General features: G+C 34.8%; 1 long non-coding RNA gene across 3 annotated transcripts in view; it reads right to left on the bottom strand.

Annotated features, from left to right (window-relative positions):
- LOC102123312 (uncharacterized) overlaps positions 1-16,093 on the bottom strand; it is a 59,587-nt gene that overhangs the window by 19,183 nt on the left and 24,311 nt on the right. The gene's annotated exons all lie outside the window — the stretch shown is intronic.

Raw genomic sequence — 16,093 nt, forward strand, 5'->3', positions numbered from 1 at the left:
ACAAGGTCAGTAAAATACTTGTCTGGCAAGTTTGTGCCATTTTTCTTTGGATAAGAAATCACACCAATTTTATTCATATTAGTAGGAGCTAAGAATCCTATGCTGGCCATGCTTCAATTTTAAATATCAATTAAGGTTACTGATAGTCATTTTGACTTTTGAAAGAATTGACTGAAGGAAATAAAGGCAATTATAAGTAGCTCTGCATGATGTGGTCCATATATCTATTTTTTGGCCACTGTTTTGTTTTGAATGTTGTTCATAAATAGTGCAGGTGGAAAGAGGATCCGATTATGGGAACTGATAGATCTAGTTATAAATATGTTTATTTCACCCTAATTACATGAGTTGAATATTCTTCATGAATATTCATAATAAATAATATTAAAGATGGAGCATTGAAAATGGAAAGAACAAAATTAGTATTTCACCTTTCAAAGTCCCTGATTAAAGTGTAAATTCACCAGGAGGCTTAAATCTTAAACTGTGTCAGCTAACACCTTAGGCTTCAGCTATCATCTTAATTATCAGCTAACACTTTCACAGGGACTGGTAGACATGTGCAGCCTGCCCTTGGGAGCCCAGGAAAGAAAAGGTGAGATGTTAGGAGAGACAAACAAGGCTGAGTCTGGAGACATGCCAAAGACTGAGAAACCTACTGCACCATTTTCTTGGAGCCAGCTTGAGATCTGTAATACATTGCTCTCTTAAGAATTATTCCTCAGATATCAGAAGTAAGTACAGCAGGAAAGCATTTTGTTTTGTCACCCCAACCTACTTTTGTCACTTTCTTTACTTCTGTTCATCTGTAGAGGGAAGTGGTCTTTGGTAAGACAGTGACAGATAATTATTCATAGTTTGCTGTGAGGGAAGGGCCCTATTAGGAGAAAAGCCTGGTTGATGCTCCATTGTAAAGACTTTTAAATACTTTGCAATGGTGTTTATGATAGTGGCAGGACATAGACAAATCCTAGGCAGACAGGGGTGAGTGACCATTGAAACAACACTTTCAAGCCAAAGAGAGTTTAAAGCCTAGCTGCAAGTCCCAGGTAAATCCAAGGACTGGATTGAGAACCTCTCTTCCCATTTGGTGCACTTTCCTCTGATTGATTCCCACCCTTCACCTATTTTATATATACCTACCCTTCTCTAATTGATTTTTTACAATGTTGTGCCCACTTTTGAGTGGTGCCTTTGTTTTAACTATTTTTTGCATAGTCACAAGCAAATCATCATGCACTCCCCTATTCTGAGCCCATAAAAGCCCCAGACCCAGCCACACTGGAAGAGAAACCACCTGACTTTGGATCCCTTCTCCACGAAGAGCTGTTCCATTACTCAGTAAAATTCTTCTCCACCTCCCTCACTCTTTGGTTGTCAGCATATCCTCATTCTTCTTGGATGGGGGACAAGAATTCAGGACCCAACAAATGTGGGTACTCAGACAGCTATAACATTGTGGTCATCTATTCTCCTCCAGAGGAGGGCAGCCACTCTACACCATGGGAAGCAATGGCAGGGCTGAGCCAGCCTTGGAGCTGTGGGCCAGAGCAGGGCAAGAGGCTGACTGTGCTAACATGCCACTGTCTATCAGGCTGTGGATGGTAAAACTAAAAGAGTTAATTAGCATGTTGTAACACCCCTCCAGTCTCTTTGGGGTCATGTGCACCCCTGCCTGGGTGCCATCACATTCCTTTTGGGGAAACATGCCTGGTCCAGCAGCAAGTCCTGCATGGAGTTCATCACTGTGCTGGCATTTCGAACAGCTGACTGGACCCTGCACTTGCTCTTTCACACACCACCACCTGCCAGGGGCTGAGCACACAGTTGCAGTAGCTGTAAGAGCCATGGGCTGGAGCACAAGCTGGACGCGGCCCGGTGGGTGGGGTAGACAGGGCACCTCCTGCTGCGAGCTTGGCAAAGGGGCTGGGAAAAATCCTGCATCATTTGTTTTACCATAAAGAAATCTCTGAATACTCTTCAGGCTCAAAAAACACCACCACGAATGTAAAAACATTATAGCCAACTACCAGAATACAGTAAGAACTGGTAGGAGAGGAAGTCAGAACACAGGACAAAAGAGATTTCTATTTAAATGACAATAGAACCAAAAGGAGCAAGATGAGGAAGAAGAGACTGTCTGATATTCATCCCAATGGAGCTACACGTGGATTTAATGTGGGGAAATTTTTCAAATATACCTACTTCTGTCTTCCCAAAACTGCCTTTGTACCTGTCTAAAAGTAAAGTAACTATTTTTGGTAAAAAATATGTGACCTGTCAACCTGAAGGAAGAAAGCATGGCAACACTGTTATAGAGCATTTATTTGGTCCAAGGTTGGCAGCTGCAGCCTGTGAAATGTTTCCATGTTGCCTTGGGAGTGCTCCATCAGGCCTTCCTTACAAGCATGTTTTTAAAGGAAAAAAGGGGACAATGAGTGGGCTGATGCAAAGTTGTTTGACAGGAATTCTAACTGGGCACAGAAATAACAATGGTGTGATTGGATACACATTGTTGAACCATGGAGTACAAGCTTATGGTGTCCAGTATATGGCATTTTATGGCTACTTAGTGTCAGTCTAGAACCCAAGAAGCAAGTGGCTTCAAGAGGTAACTATTTAGCTCAAGAGGGAAGTGTGATGTGGACTGCTTCTGCATTTCAATGTCTCTCTGAGCCTGACAACTAAAGGGTGCTGACTTTCCTCACATAAAAGTTTTTTCTCTCAATCCCATTATGCAGATGCTGTGGCTGTGGGGTATAACTGTAGTGTCGTATATACAAGCTTTCATCTGACTTATTTTAGTTTGTCATATTTATTTTTGGCATCATCTTTATATTAAGGTATAATTTAGTTAAAGTTAAATATGTAGATCTGGGTTTTGAGAAATATATGCATTCATGAAACTCACCTCCAGAACATTCTGTAATCATTCTTCTCATTTAATCCCAAGAAGCAATCACTGTGTCAGAGGTGTTTGAACCAGGGTGACTCCATCTTGATTAAGAGCTGGGTAAAATAAGGCTGAGACCTGCTAGGCTGCATTCCCAGGAGGTTAAGGCATCCTGAGTCACAGGATGATATAGGGGGTAAGCACAAGATTCAGGTCACAAAGACCTTGCTAATAAAACAGCATGTGGTAAAGAAGCTGGCCAGATCCCACCCAAGCCAAGATGGTGATGAAAGTGACCTCTGGTCACCCTCACTGCTCATTTTACACTAATGCATTAGCATGCTAAGAGACACTCCCACCAGCACCATGACAGCTTACAAATGCCATGGCAATGTCAGGAAGTTACCATATATGGTCTAAAAAGGGGAGCAACCCTCAGTTCCAGGAATTACCCACCCCTTTCCCAGAAAACTCATGAATAATTCATACATTGTTTCCCATATAATCAACAAGTAATAAATTTAAGCAACTGAGCATTCCATGCTGCTGCTCTGTCTAAGGAGTAGCCATATTTTTTTGTTTTAAATTCTCGAATAAACTTGCTTTCACTTTACACTGTGGATCCACCTCAAATTCTTTCTTGCATCAGATCTGAGAGCTCTGTCATGGGGTCTGGATCAGGACTCCTTTCCAGTAACAACTGTTCTCATTTTCTTCAACATCTGTTGGTTTTGCTGGTTTCACAAATTTATATAAATAGAATTATACTGTCTATATACATTTGTGCCTGACTTCTTTCTCTCAGGAGAGTTAAAAAATCGTTAGAATTTCATAGCTTTGTTCTATCAGCAATGGTTTTTTTGTTTGTTTCGTTGGTTGATTGGTTGGTTGTTTTTGTTTTCAGCTGCCGAGCAGTATTCTATTCTATGGATAAACCACAATTTGTTTATCTGTTATCTTTTTCACGGGCATTTGGGTTATTTTCAGTTTTATTCTATTATCAATAAAACTTTTGAGAACATTTACATGCAAGTTGTTTTCTCGGACATTTTTTGTCATTTCTTTTGGCTATAAATACAAAAAGTGTAGAATTTCTGAGTCACAGTGGAAGAATTTATTTGATTTTATGAAAACAAAATGTGTACTGGTTTCCAAAGTGTTTATGTTATTTTACACATTCACTAGCAAAGTATGAGAGTTTCAGTTGTCCCAGATTCCCACTGACAATTGACATTATCAGTCTTCTTAAATTTAGCACTCCATTGGGTACGATTGCCTCCCACTGGAACTACATTTGTTTGAAATAATTACTTTTTTTCAATGTGTAGCATAAGTCTTGGTTTGTACTCTTATGAACACTTAGTGTTCATGCAATGTCATAAGTGATTCAGTTTTGAATTATTAATGATTTTAGAAGTTACAAACATATTAGGCACATTCTTGTTACTGGTACATAGAAGCTAAACATTTAAAAATTTTTAAAAATTGATGAGGGGTGATTAGAATGGAAGGTGACAGGCAAAAAAAAAAAAAAAAAAAAAAAAAAAAAACACTGCAAGGGTAAGATCTGGAAAGGTAAAGATCACAAATCCAATTTGTAACATGATTGTTTTTAAGAACATTTGGGAAAACTTAGGAATATATAAAGTAGAAAATTGCCAATATGAGTGTGGCGATTATATAAATAAGTTTGTAATTCCCCTTGTTTATGTTCTTAAGTAGTTGGCATCAATTATATAAAATGATATTTCATACTATATATTATAGAATTAGGTTGAGAATATTTATCTATTACTTTGAAAATATATACTTTTGTAAGAAAATAATATGTTAATGATGTTGAAGTTAGAAAATTTCACAACAATATTTGGGATTTTTCCCTTCATACTTGCTATTTATTGAAAATACCATATTATTTGAAATAGCAAATGCCTAAGTTAATGCAGAATTTCTGAACTCCACCTATGACTTCTAATTATTAAGGTACACCTAATGCCTTTAGGATTTCGATCATTTATAATACTCAAAATTAAGAAGTAGATAGCTTTTAATTCAGAATTTTGGATTCCTGAGAGAGAAAGCCTGGAATTAAATCTTGTCTTTTTCGCTAGGAATGTAAACATAGATAATATTATTATATAATGTTTCTCTATTTCCCTGCTTCAAAGAATTGCTATGACAACTAAATGAGTTAATAATTTTAACGTGCGGCCAGGCGCCATTGCTAACACCTGTAATTCCAGCACTTTGAGAGGCCAAGGCAGGTGGATCAGCTGAGGTCAGGAGTTCGAGACCTCAGGAGGTCAGGAGTTTGAGCCTGGCCAACATGGTGAAACCCCGTCTCTACTAAAAATACAAAAATTAGCAGGGTATTGTGGTGCATGCCTGTAATCCCAGTTACTCTGGAGGCTGAGGCAGGAGAATCGCTTGTACCTGGGAGGCAGGAGGTTGCAGTGAGACAAGATTGTGCCATTGCACTCCAGCCTGGATGACACAGCGAGACTCCATCTCAAAAATAAATAAATAAATAAATAAAATTTTAAAGTGCTTAAAACAGTGTTTCACAGAAGCCAATAAATGTGTCTAGTAAATGTGATAACAATAATTTTGAACTCCACCATTTACTGTACTTTTGGTAAAAAGCAAGAGTTGTTCAAAGATATTGCAGTCATTTTTATGATTTCCAAAAAATATTATTATCATGTCAGAAACTACTATAATTTACAATATTCTTTTTGATTCTCACCCCTTATTAGACTAAAAAAAAGTACATAAAATAATAATAAAGCTAGCATTTAGTGACCACTTTCTGTGTGCTTAGGACATTTTAAATCTCTTAACTATCCTATGAGATGACATCCATTAGCCCCAGCTGAAACATAGAAAGACAAATTACTTTGCCAAAGTCATATAGTGATAATGTCAAAAGCAAATCTAAGTTGTATGACTCTGAATCTTAAACCATGTACACTGACCCTCCAACTGCCATTTTCAAACAACTGATATTCAAATTCTAACAGTGACTGGTAAATAATATTGGTAAAGTAAGAAAAAAAAAAGTAGAGCTTAGAAGTTTTCTTTTACTTACAAGTCTTTATGTACTCCCAAGTTCAAAGAAGCAGTACTTTACAGACAAAAATCCCAAATAAAAGACAGGGAGAGTTGGAAATGATTCTCCCAATTATTTGACCCATTTTATTAACATAAATCATGGTAGGTAGTAGATGTTCAATAAATTATTAAATGTATGAGTAAATAAAAAGTAAAACCCTCAAGGAACTTTTCCCCAGACTTTTATAGAACCTGGTCTCAATTAAGACATACTACAAATGTATAACAAATGTTGTTGAGTCAAAAAATTTTTACCACTATGTATAGATTCAACAATAAAATAAAGTTGAGATTATTAGGAAATTGTTCATCCAGTCTGGGTTTGATTTCCATCTTTACAGTAATAGCTCTAGTGAAAATTTACATTTCGCTTTTTCTACTTTACCTTTTGTAAAATAGGATTATTATCCTGTGTGAACTCCTTCTCCCACCTCCAAAAAGAATGATGAAAGTACTGACCAAGCACTTAGAAAATGCTATTAGTTACATTTAGTTTACAGTAACAATGAGAAAATATTTCTCATATTATGGAAATTATAATTATTGAGAAATCTGTAAAATTTTTAAGATACTTTATAATTAATGTTGATTTAAAGAAAAGAATAATGAATATTCATAGTACATTGGAATTTTATAGTATTTGTTTCATTCTTTACAAGCAATATATTATTAACTAAAAACATAAAAGATGAAACTATATATGATATGACCAATGTGCTTTTAATATCATTTGAAAAGATTAATTACATTATGATAAATTAAAAGATAAATAATTTATTTTTTACTCCTGGGTTTTCTTTTAAATGAATATGTAAGGATGTCCAAAATGAATGATTTGATTATTTCCCATAATCATTCTTAATTTGAAAGAACATTTCATTTTTTGCTACTGATCTACAATTCTCTATTCCTAGTACAAAGTTTCAAGGTAAGCCAACATTAGTGTAGACCTGTAGGGTGTAATGCTTAATGTTGTCTTTAAAATATATTTTCTTGAAATTATATTTTATATAGACAGATAGATAGATAAATAGATATATTTATCTTTCTATATAAATAGATATATCTATCCATATATATATCTATAGATAAATAAAGATATATCTATCTATAGATAGATAATTAGATCTATCTACCTATATTTACCTTATGGTGCCCATTAAAAGATACAGATGAATATCTATGCAAATAAAATCTTGTAGACTTTTTCTTTTCTTTTCTTTTTTTTAACCAATAGCAACACCAAGATCTAGCTAGGTGGTCAATCATAATCACCTAATTCAAATACAGTCTATCCACTTTATCCACAGTTCCTCTTTCCATGGTTTCAGTTACCCATGGTCAACTGTGGTCTGAAAATAGGTAAGTACAGTACAATAAGATATTCTGAGAGAAAGAAACCACATTTACATAACTTTTATTATAGCATATTATTATAATTGTTCTGTTTTATTGTTACTTTGTTAATCTCTTACTGTGTTTAATTTAAAACTAAATTTTAACATAGGTATGTATGTATTTAAAAAATAATATATTTAGGCTTTGGTACTATCCACAGTTTGGCATCCACTGGGGTTCTTGGGACAAATCCCTCTTAGATAAGGAGAGACTACTGTATATGACTGTGGTAAAATCCTAAAATGTCTCCTCTAGATTTCTCACTAGAATCCAGAGAACTGGGAGTATGATGAGAGATCATCCTCTGATTATGCCAGGTGACATGGCAAAATGAACTTTCTGCAGATGATTTGAAAGTCACTAATCAGTTAACTTTGATTCAATCAAAAGAAAGATTATTTGGATAAACCTAATCTATTCACATAAACCTTTTAACAGCAGTGATACTGCTGCAGTGGAGGTCAAAGAGATTAGAAACAAAGGAAAAACTCAACCTGTCCTCCTTAGTTTGAATATGGAGGTCAGTGGCCTGTAGAGGCAGAGAGAGCTCCTGACCGACCTCCAGCAAGGAAATGGGGTTTTAGTCCTCCAAATGCCAACAAACAAACTCTACAAAAACCCAGTGAAATTGGAAACAGATTTGTTTTCTGAGCCTCTATAAAAAAGCCCAGCAGATGATGCTGACTATGGTGTTGTGAGAACCTAAGCATAGAACAGACTGTAAATTTGTGTCGTTATGTAGCTAAGCTTGTGTTAATTTGTTACTCAGTAATAGATAGATGTTTATCAAAAATATATTTACAAAGTAATACCTGCTTTCTACCTTTTGTCCTAATTAATCCTATTAAGGATAAAGTACTAATGACTTTGAAAATTATTATGTAAATTAACATTGTAATCTCTCGATCTTGCTTTTTAAGGTCAGTAAGAGCACATACTGCATCTACCATTATTACTTCTCATATGCCTGATGTATATCCTGATATATCTCCTAATTGCTCAATAATTGGATAAACTTACACAAGTACTTTAAATCAATTTTTATAATCTAATCATTTAATACCACAAGAAAGTTTCTCAAGTGCCCACATCAAATTCCTACAGGAAGTCAACAATGCATAAGAATCTGATATTATCCTCAAGTAACCTACAACCCCAAAATGCGATTCATTATTTACTAAGTAGATCTTCACAGATGAACCTATAGGATGTTTCTAATCTTTATACTTTCAGAAAGTACAAGATTGATCCTTCCACACCGTACAAATACACCTGTTGCAATTGCCCACCCCTAGAATTATAGAGCCCCAGTGTTCATGCATTTTAATTTTGATGGATCTTGCCAAATTACACTCCAAAATAATTGCCAGGTATATAAAAATGGTTTCTGATCCTGTCATTATTTATTACTTCACGGTGAGATTGAATATTTCATGTTGATTTTCCTTTACAGTTTCCATTTTCTCTTGTCTCTTTAAAAATGATTTTTAAAAACACGTGGAAAGTCAAAGAAATTCTTTGCCTACTTATATGTTGTTTATATTTCTTAACTTTGTTGAATGTTTGCTATATATATATTTTCAAATTTTGTGTAAATACATTTGCCCTTTTTAACAAAGGCTTTAGTTTTGTATTTTATACACTCCTGAGTTTTTTCTTAACTCAAGGATTCAAATTGAACATGAAAACTGCTGAGGATGGACAGAGAAACTCCCTATGTATTGGAAAATCACTACCCAGAGCTATATTAATGTTGAATATACATAAAATCTGGAAAACCTTGAGGCAATTATCAAATGCAAAATACATCTCCAAATTTTCTTGACCATATTTTTTATGTCTTAGTTTTTAAATTTTAGTTTTTCAGAAACAAATTTTAATTTCAATTATAACTAGTAGTGATTCCATGAATGATCACTTTGTACACAGGAAAAGTAGTTGTAATATTCAATAATCAGCAATCTGTACTGTATCAATACAAATTGTGAAAAACTCAGTCATCTGTCTACCATTGAAATGATAAGGTGAAGGAAATACTAGTAACTCAATCCTGCTATATGTATGTCACTGAGGGAGTGCAAGAAGGCAGGTATGTTTTAGCCAAAGTATAAAGAATGAGTACACAAGGAAGAGGAGGAGGGGAGGGTCACAGGTGTTACAGTTTCCATTTTCCAGGATAACCTTGGTAGTTTGCTTGGAGAAATTTAGGGATTGAAAGTATTGTGAAACTCCATTGTTTTCTCTTTTATTTCTAACTACAGATAGCGTTTGATATGTTTAAGATGGGGATTTATTACTAGTGAGCTCTAATAAATGGGAGTTTTTGTTTCTGTTTTGTTTTTTAACTGCTCACTAACCATAATACTTATTTCTAGTGGAAATGAATATCTTGAAGAATATATGATATATTTGCGAGTAAAGCTAAAGAGAAAAATGAGGGGAGTTTTTAAAAGGGGAAACACCAAAATCCTTTCAATAAAGGATTTTTTTTTTTCATATAGAGTATGATTTTCCTGAAAGCAATCTGTTCCCAAGGTTTTCTTTCTTTACTAAATCTAGGAGCAGCACAAATAGGTCCTTCTGTGCTACTGGATGATGAAATCAGAGCTCTCAAAGTCACCAATGTTTCAGGACTAATGGGAGTTATTGAAACTAGAAATCTTGAGGAGTATGAGGTCAGTACTTGTCCTGAGCTATCCTGGCCTGTGTAAAAGGGATTCAAGGATAAAACGAGTAATTCTAGTGGTGTTTGTGAGATCAGAAAGATAATAGTAGCCTATCTAACTACAGCCTGACTGGAAGTCTAAGCTGTTTTTAGAAAAAGTGGCCAAAGTCAGTCAATATTATACAAAGCAGATGCAGGGTAAATTGGCAAGAATGTCACATATAGGAAACTAAACTCAGCATAAAATAACATGCTATAATTGCCAGGATGAAGCAAAGTGTACAATAGTAATACCAGCCTCAGTATGAGGCATAAAAATGTTCTAAGGTTACTAGACAGTTACATTACAATTATCAATAATAGCTTAATATTTGGAAATGTTAAGCAATTATCCCCTGATTTCTTATTTACCTGTTGACTTTTCTCCCAAATACATCAGTTATTCTCCAAGATATTCATTGCCACTAGAAAGAGGTATCATGGTAAGCGAGCAGTTAAAACAATAATAACAACAGCAAAAAAATACCCTCGAATTTCCAAGGTTTAGTTCACAGTAATACTAAGTACAAAAGAAAAAAATACCTGAAACCTCTAAAACAGACCAACCACTCTTACAACAAGATAGAATCACCGTGGGATAATTAGACAAGAAGGATGCAAGGCATTATTAGGTATTGGCTCTGAGAGAAATTAGATTATACCTGGCTTTACTGAACTCCTCTAAAGGTAGCATAGCAAAGAAGCAGTTGAGTATTGCTTGTGCTATGTAGATTGCTCTAGAAGTTGTAGTGTGAAATGAGATTAAAAGCAGCCTTTGAGGAAGGAAAGAGATGCTACAATAATGTCCATAGGGACCAAAACTAGAATGTCAGAGGTGACCAGTGGAAGCCAACATGGACTGATGATCACATGTAAGTGTATTTACACATGCATTTATAAGAACCTCTCCCCTTGCCCTGACTCCACACACCAACAACTTGCATCCAGTTCGGAGCAACAGAGATGTGCTGAACTGCCATGTTGGCTAAGTCAATGTTTCTGCCACCTAAAATAATAGGGTTCAAAACATAACTGTAGGTAAATTATATAAAACATTAAATTTTTAAAAATATTGTATTTTCTGCATCCCTAATACACATTTTTTTGAGACAGAGTCTCACTCTTTTGCCCAGGCTGCGGTGTAGTGCCACTATCTCAGCTCACTGTAATCTCTGGCTCCCAGGTTCACTTGATTCTCCTGCCTCAGCCTCCTAGTATCTGGAATTACAGGTACACATCTCCATGCTCAGCTAATCTTTTATTTTCTTATTTTTTTCATATTTTTTGTAGAGATAGGGTTTTGTCATGTTGCCCAGGCTGGTCTCAAACTCCTGGGATCAAGCAATGCCCCTGCCTCCGCCTCTCAAAGTGCTGGGATTGTAGGCATGAGTCACCATACCTGGGCCCTAATATGCAATCTTAATAAAAAATTTTTTAAACTGTGTAAATGTAAAGTGACTCAGAGAATCCCTTGAGTCAAATAGAACAAAACAGTTGTGAGACAATAAAATATGTAATGCAGGATAAAAAAAAAAAAGGAAGAGACAGGAGAAACAGGACTCAGACCTTCATTCACCTGCTAGTGGCTGGAAATTGTGTTGGCCACATTATGACGATGGATTAATGATCAAAGAAAGATGTGCATTATCTTCACAGTAATTAGTTATACATGAAATGAATTAGTTATATCTACACCTGTTATTTGCCTGACAATTCCTCAAGTAGTTCACAAATGGTCTTGCTAGGTCTTCCAAAAGAATTTTGTTCAGTTTATTCATTTTTTATTCAAAAAACATTTACTGAGAATCAAATACTATGTGAGGTACTGAATAAGATAAAAAAGAGAATTGGCTTCTTCTCTCATGAGGCTTACAGTCCATATTGGAGATACACGGTAAGCAAGTATTTGCTTGAGTCAGTTTTACCTGTCAACCATGATAAGTGCTAATAAATAATACAAAGTAAACAAGCAGGCATGTAAGAGGAGGATCTGCCAGTCCTGGAGGTGGGACAGAAATTAGTGGTGATGGTGAGTGAAGTATCCCTTAGGATAATGATGTTTAAACTGAAACCTTAAAAGATAGAGTCATTAACCAGATGGGTGAGATAGAAAAAGAGAGAAAATATTTAAGACAGAGAGATCGGTGTATATTTAATTTCTGATTTTAAATGTTCATTATTAATATTAAAACCACTATACAGTAATCCCCTCAAACTGGCAGGAGATATTTTCCAAGACACCCAGTGGATGCCTGAGATTGAGGGTAGTGTGTGGAACACTATACACACTATGTTTTTTTCTATATATACCTACCTATGATAAAGTTTAATGTATAAATGAGTCACAGTAAGATATTAACAATAACTAATAATATAATAATTGTACCATAATAAAGGTTATGTAAATGTGGTCTTTTTTTCTCTCTCTCTGTTAAAATACCTTATACCATACTCGCATATTTTCAGATTGTGGTTAACCACAGGAACTGAAACCGTGAAAAGCAAAACCACTGTACCTACTAAATTAAGAGGACTATAATCAGTGTAACTCTAGGGAGATCCTGATATCCTTACTTAAAAGATTTACCTAAAACCAAATAATCAATAGTTATAAATAGTAGTGTACTTTAAACTAGGTTTTTGGACCTATAAAGGGTCCTTATTACAATATATATAATCCCTTAAATATATTTACATATCTGCAAAAATATTTAAGGCCAATAAAAATGAGAGAAAACCTGAATGTGAGATTAATTAGATACAGAAGGCTAGATTTTGCCTAACAACAGGAAAATCTGGAGACATCTAAACTTAATAAGGTTAATTTTTTTAAATCATGCAATTTAAACTCACATCATGTAGTGTTAACTCACATGTTTACAGCATATGCCCTCTTGTAACTATAGAGAAGCAATGAGTTTAGAACTTAGGTTGCAAAGGCATATACTAAAACTGAAAGCTGCAGGATGGCCTACATTGTTAATAGCACTCACATAATGAATTGTAAAGCTGATCTCCAAATGTTTTGGGGCTGAATACTTTGCAGCAATATTTCTAGTTGAGAAGCTAATAGGAAAAATTCAATTAAAAAAAAAAAAAAAGCTTGTGACTTGAAGTACTGGGATATATTACATCAGCTTTCATTTCTCACATTTGTTTTCTGCCTGGGAAATTTTCATTTTTCCATCAACGATTACCTTTGGTGCTACCTTATAAAAAGCAACTAATCCAATGGTTCCCAACAGATCTAATACTTCTCCTTGGTTCTATTGCTCTGTATAAATGTTTAAATTGAAGTCCTTAACTTCCAGAATCAAAAATTTTTAATATATTTTAATTGCCTCATTTTTTGCAAACATCTCAAGAACAGGAAAGTGCAGTTTTATTTGTTTCCATACATACCCAAAACTAAGTAATATATGCATAATTTATATTTTGTGAATAATTGGCTAACTACTCAAATACTTTTTTGATTATAAAATTAGCCTACAATGTTAGATGTAGTTTAAAAAACAAGTGTGGCTTAGGCATTCTCTGACCTTTGAAGGAATCCTCATTTGTATGTATGGATATTTTTGAGGGGAAGATACATGTCCTTAGTACCATAGCTGAAATGTAGAAGATATCACAATTCAGACCTGATCAATTAGATCCATCAATTTGTGAGATTGACCTTTCAAAAAATAACTCAGACTCGTGAGAGCATCTAGGGGATGAGGCTATTTTTGTGGTGTGGCTTCTTTGTGTCTATAAAACATTCTACTGGGATTTTGAGTGAAATTGTATTACATTTATGTAATTTAGGAAAAACTCCCAGCAATAATAAATTACATTTTGCATCCATAAATGTAACATATATGTAATTATTTTATGTATTATTAAGCATTGCCCAAATTTTTATATTGTTTTTCAATAAAAATCTTGTACATCATCTGTTAAATTATTAAAAATATAATTTGTTGGCCAAGCACAGTGTCTCATACCTGTAATCTCAGCACTGTGCACTGACAGGCCAAGATGGGAGGATTGCTTGAGCCCGGGAGTTTGAGACCAACCCAGACAACATAGTGAGACCCCCATCTCTACAACAATAAAACAATTAGCTGGGCATGGTGGCCCAAGACTGTGGTTCCAACTGCTCAGGAGGCTGAGGTGGGAGGATCACTTGAACCTGGGAAGTTGAGGCTGCAGTGAGCTGTGATTGCACCACTACACTCCAACCCAGGCAACAGAGCAAGACCCTGTCTTAAAAAATATATGCATACATATAATTTGTTAATACGTTTATCTTTTTAATTTTTCATTTTTTACAGTCAAGTACAAGTGTTAAGTTTTGTGTTTTCATCTTATAACCATCAAAATTCATAATTTTCTTCTGAGAATCACTTGAAGAGATTCCCTTACAAGGTATCTATCAAAACTACAAAATTAGCATTGAACAAAACTATTATCTAATTTGTAAACTGTACTTACGTTTTGCCAGTTGTTCAAATAATTTCTTTTAGAGTAATAGAAAATCTGTGATCATGAATTGCATTCAGTTTTTTGACATGTTTCTTTAGACACATTTAGTACAGAAATGTTCCTAAATTTTTCCTATAAATTTCATGAATTTGCCATTTCTGAACAGGACAAACTATACATTTTATAAGAGTTCCTTCAATTTGGTTTGTCTAATATTTCCTCATGTGTAAATACCAGTTGTACATTTTTTGGCAGGAATACCAAAGAAGGGATGCTGGGCTTGCCTCAGTGCATCATATCAGGAGCTACACTCTGTTGATTATTCCCATTATTGACAATGTTTAACCTTAATGATTTGGTCTAGGTAATGAGGGCCAGGTTTCCTCACTGTGGTTACATCACTATTTCACACTTTGTAAATAGCAAATGTCTTGTGGGCAGACACTTTTAAGACATATGTAAGTATTTTGTTACTCGGCAAATATTTATTGAATCAATTATTGTTGTTGCCAATGATTTCCTCTCTCCATCATTTTTTCTCCTTGATTAGTTGACAATGTACTGGAAGAAATCACTTTCTCCTCCTTCCTTTGTTTGTTTCACTCATTCATTTACTTTTTTGCATTATTATGGATTTATTGATTCTTATTTTATTCAACTGGTTATTTTTTTTTTAGTTTTACATGTTTTTTCATGCTCAGATTTTCCCAGATTTGTCCAATAGGTCAAAATTTCCCAGACTTGACATCTTCAGGTTAACTTGTTTCTTTTTTATATGTGTTGTCATTCTTTCAGCAGTTCACCTCTTTGGAAAAAGAAAATGCCCCAGACTAATTTTATGCATTTTTCTGCCTTAGCTGGGCAATAAGCCATTTATCTAAGGAACTCTGGCTCCTCTGGGGAGAACAGTATTCAATAAGCAAAATGTCAGTCCTAATTGGGTTCACTCTTACTAAGGTATCATTGCATCCAGACCCTCTCAATGAACAGAATTAGGAAGTAAAATATAAATGTATACTCACATTCATGTGTCCATAAATATGTGCATGCACAGACATATAGGCACACTCAGGGCCAACAAGTTTACATTGTTTAGGGATTTGTAAATTGACAGCTTATACCTAATCAAACTTGTAGACAGCCTATTCTGCCTAAATAATAAATGGAGCATTAAAAAAAATATACTAAAGCTATCTACCTGAGCTCTACTGAAGTAAAGATTATGCAATAGTTGGTGGTTCATAATCTGGAAATAAAGCTTATTTTATGAAACTAATAAAGCTCAGTAACTCTGAGTGGAAGTCTTTATGTACCCCAAATCTTGCCTGTGACTGATTTTCTTTCCTTGCTAAACCATAGCCTTTACCTCTGTGAAAGTCCTGCATATTTATGCTCTCTGGAGCCTGGTGATTCGTTTCAGCCATCCAATATATGTAATCTTTGCAACATATATTCACCTAAATAAATCTATATTCAGTTCTATATTATACTATCTAAAAATACACAGACAAATCATCAGGTTA

The sequence above is a fragment of the Macaca fascicularis genome, chromosome 15, assembly GCF_037993035.2.
Source record: "Macaca fascicularis isolate 582-1 chromosome 15, T2T-MFA8v1.1".
In the NCBI taxonomy this organism is placed as follows: Eukaryota; Metazoa; Chordata; class Mammalia; order Primates; family Cercopithecidae; genus Macaca; species Macaca fascicularis.